At 49.0% G+C, this 4,216-nt stretch overlaps 1 non-coding gene across 1 annotated transcript; it reads left to right on the plus strand.

Moving 5' to 3' along the window:
• The first annotated feature begins 3,291 nt into the window (after window positions 1-3,291).
• On the plus strand, window positions 3,292-3,398 carry LOC112428047 (U6 spliceosomal RNA). The gene has a single exon (XR_003019910.1). It is a non-coding gene; the product is annotated as a U6 spliceosomal RNA (small nuclear RNA).
• The last annotated feature ends 818 nt before the right edge of the window (window positions 3,399-4,216 follow it).

Here is a 4,216-nt window from a genome sequence, read left to right on the forward strand (position 1 = left end):
TGTCCCTCGTAAATAACACACAATTGAGCTCTGTTTCTAATGCGATCTAAGTCTCACCCTCCTGCTGCCGTGGAGCAGACCCTGTGCTAAGCCCCTGCCCCCCAGCATCCTCTTACTTACTCTTCTGGTTTTTGCCCTCAATTCATAAACATGCTTGAGTCTTTTGCATCTGAAGGAAAAACAAAACCAAAGGCCTTTTGACTGCATGTCCTCTGCCCACCATTAGCGAATCCTCTCATCTCCATGGTCACCCAGGCTGAGTGTGGTTCTTCCTTCTTTGTTTCTCATTCACAGGTGCCTCAGAACTGCCCTGTGTCCCCTCTCTGCTCTGGCATTGCTTGGATGCCCCCACCTGTGCTGCCCTTCCTAGGGCCCAATCACTTTGCTCAGATTCCTGGACACAACTGGATGCGATCCTCTAGGGAAGCCATCCCCACCCACATCCCCGGCTCCACAGAAGCTCTGAGCTGCCACCTCCCTGTGGGTTCCATGTGCTATTCACAGCTCTGCAACCACACTGGCCCCCAGTGGACCAGAGACTTCCGAATGCAGGACTGAGCTTTTTGTCTCTGTGCCTGCAGCACTGGTTGAACATGCAACAGGATGGGCACATGTGTGAGCAGCACTGGGCAGACATGCTGCAAGGTGGGCATGTGTCTGGGCAGCACCAGGCGGGCATGCAGCAGGGTGGGAACATGTTTGAGTGGTACCAGGTGGGCATGCAGCAGGGTGGACATGTGTCTGAGTGGTACCAGGTGGGCATACAGCAGGGTGGGAACATATCTGACTGGCACTGAGCAGGCATGCAGCAAGGTGGGCACATGTCTGAGTGGTACCAGGTGGGCATACAGCAGGGTGGGAACATATCTGAGTGGCACTGATCAGGCATGCAGCAAGGTGGGCACATGTCTGGGCAGCATACAGTAAGGTGGGCACTGTGTGGGCAGCACTAGGTGGGCGTGCTACAAGGTGGTTGTATTAGCCTGTTCTCACATTGCTATAAAGAACTCCCTGAGACTGGGTCATTTATAAAGAAAAGAAGTTTAATTGACTCAGTTCTGCAGGCTGTCCAGGAAGCATGGCTGGGGAGGTCTCAGGAAACTTACAATCCTGACGAAAGGTGAAGGGGAAGCAGGTACGGCCAGAGAAGGAAGAAGGGTTGGGGGAGATGCTGCACACTTTTAAACAACCAGATCTCCTGAGAACTCACTCACTAGCATGAGAATGGCAAGGGGAAATCTGCCCCCATGATACAATCACCTCCCACACTGGGGATTAAAATTTGATGTGAGTTTTGGGCAGGGACACAATCCAAACCATATTATTCTACCCCGGCCCCTCCCAAATCTCATGACTTTCTCACATTGCAAAATACAATCATCCCTTCTTAACAGTCCCACAAATCTTAACTCATTTCAGCACTAACTCAAAACTCCATAGTCCAAAGTCTCATCTGAGACAAGGCAAGTCCCTACCGCCTATGAACCTGGAAAATCAAAAGCAAGTTAGTTACTTCCAAGATACAATGAGGGTAATGGCATTGGGTAAATACACCCACTCCAAAGGAGAGAAATTCACCAAAACAAAGGGGTTATAGGTCCCATGCAAGTCCAAAATGCAGCAGGGCAGTCATTAATTCTTAAAGCTCCAGAATAATGTCTTTTGACTCCACGTCCCAGATCCAGACCACACTGATGCAAGGCGCGGGCTCTCAAGGCCTTGGGCGTCTCCACCCCTGTGGTTCTGCAGGGTACAGCCCCCTTGGCTGCTTTTAAGGGCTGCCATTGAGTGCCTGTGGCTTTTCCAGGTGCGTGGTGCAAGCTGTCAGTAGATCTACCATTCTGGGGTCTGGAGGACAGTGGCCCTCTTCTCACAGCTCCACTAGGCAGTGCCCCAGTGGGGACTCTGTGTGGGGGCTCCAACTCCACTTTTCCCCTCCACACTGCCCTAGTAGAGGTTCTCCATGAGAGTTCCAGGCCTGTTGCAGACTTCTGCCTGGACTTCCAGGCATTTCCATACATCTTCTGAAATCTAACCAGAGGCTTCCAAGCCTCAGCTCTTGCCTTCTGTGTACCCACAGGCTTAACACAACATGGAAGCCACCAACACTGAATGGCTTAGCTTGCACCTTCTGGAGCCGTTACCTAAGACATATCTGGGGCCCTTTAGCCATGGCTAAAGCTGGAGTGGCTAGGATACAGGGAGCAGTGTCCCAAAGTTGCACAGGGCAGTGGAACCCTAGGCCCAGCCCATGAAGCCATTCTTCCCTCCTAGGACTCCAGGCCTGAGATGGGAGGGGCTGCTGCCAAAATCTCTGAAGTGCCTTTTAGACATTTTCCCCATTGTCTTGGCTATTGACATTCAGCTCCTCATGCAAATTTCTGCAGCTGGCTAGAATTCCTCCCCCAGAAAATGGGTTTTTCTTTTTTTTTGAAATCTTTTGAGGAGTCTCACTCTGTTACCCAGGCTGGAGTGCAGTGGTGTAATCTTGGTTCACTGCAATCTCTGCCTCCCAGGTTTAAGTGATTCTCATGCCTTAGCCACCCAAGTAGCTGGGATTACAGATGTGCACCATCACACCCACCTAATTTTTGTATTTTTAGTACAGATGAGATTTCACCATGTTGGCCAGGCTGGTCTCAAACTCCTGGCCTCAAGTGATCCACCCACCCCAGCCTCCCAAAGTGCTGGGATTACAGGCATAAGCTACTGCACCTGACTGGGATTTTCTTTTCTACTACATGGTCAGGCTACAATTTTTCTAAACTTTTATGCTCTGCTTCCCTTTTATTAATAAATATAAGTTCCAGTTTTAGATCATCTCCTTGCTCATGCATATGACCATATGCTGTTAGAAGTATCCAGGTCACATCTTGAATGCTTTGCTGCTTAGAAATTTCTTCTGCCAGATACCCTAAATCATCACTCTTATGTTCAAAGTTCCACTGATCCCTAGAGCAGGGTTACGACACCACCAGTCTCTTTGCTAAAGCATAGCAAGAATGACCTTGACTCCAGTTCCCAATAAGTTCCTAATTTCCATATGAGACCTCCTCAGCCTGGACTTAACCATCCATATCACTATCAGCATTTTGGTCACAACCATTCCACAAGTCTCTGGGATGTTCCAAACTTTCCCTCATCTTCCTGTCTTCTTCTGAGATCTCCAAACTGTTCCATCCTCTGCTCGTTACCCAGTTCCAAACCTGCTTCCACATTTTCAGGCCTCTTCTCTTCTCTTCCTGGTACTTCCTGGTCCCAACTTTGGCATTGCTATAAAGAACTACCTGAGTGCTCACTTTGGCAGCACATATACTAAAACTGGAATGACACAGAGAACATTAGCATGGCCCCTGTTCAAGGATGACAAAGAAAAATTAAAAGGAAAAAATTTTTTAAAAAAGAGCTACCTGAGACCCGGTAATTTATAAAGAAAAGAAATTTAATTGATTCACAGTTCTACAGGCTGTACAGGAAGCATGGCTTGGGGGCCTCAGGAAACTTACAGTCATGACAGAAGACAAAGAGGAAGGAGGCACATTTTACATGGCCAGAGAAGGAGGAAGACTGGGAAGTGGGAGGTGCCATACACTTTAAAATAACCAGGTCTCATGAGAACTCACTATTATGAGAACAGCAAAAGGGAAATCTGCTCCTATGATTCAGTCACCTCCCACCAAGCCCCTCCTCCAACACTGGGGATTATAATTCGACATGACATTTGGGTGGGGACACAAATCCCAAACCATATCAGTGGGGACTTGTGTGGGCAGCACAGGGTGGGTGTGCAGCAGGGTGGGCACATGTGTGGGCAGCCCTGGGTGGGTATGGTGCCAGGTGTGCCCATGTGTGGGCTTTGCAGTCAGGCATCCTGGGTTTGAATCTTGGCTTCACTGCTTCAGAATTCCAGGGCTGGGAGCAAGTGCCCACCTCCTTTCCTTCACCTATGAATAGGGATATATGTAATTTGCATCATCTTTATCAATTTACTGTGAGTGCCTAGTGGGCGGAGTGCCTGATGAGGGCCCTCTGTCATCACTGGTGATGGTTTTGTTATTATTGTTATTGATTTGCTGGTGGCTGGAGGCATTAGGCACACTGCCGACAGAGGCTGAAGAGGCTGTTTTTTAGTCTGTCTATTTAGTTCCATCCTTTAGTGAATCTCCATAGCTCTCCCACGTGGTGTGCTTCTTGAGCCCCTGTGAGTCTGCAGTCA

This window comes from Macaca nemestrina, chromosome 7, assembly GCF_043159975.1.
Source record: "Macaca nemestrina isolate mMacNem1 chromosome 7, mMacNem.hap1, whole genome shotgun sequence".
In the NCBI taxonomy this organism is placed as follows: domain Eukaryota; kingdom Metazoa; phylum Chordata; class Mammalia; order Primates; family Cercopithecidae; genus Macaca; species Macaca nemestrina.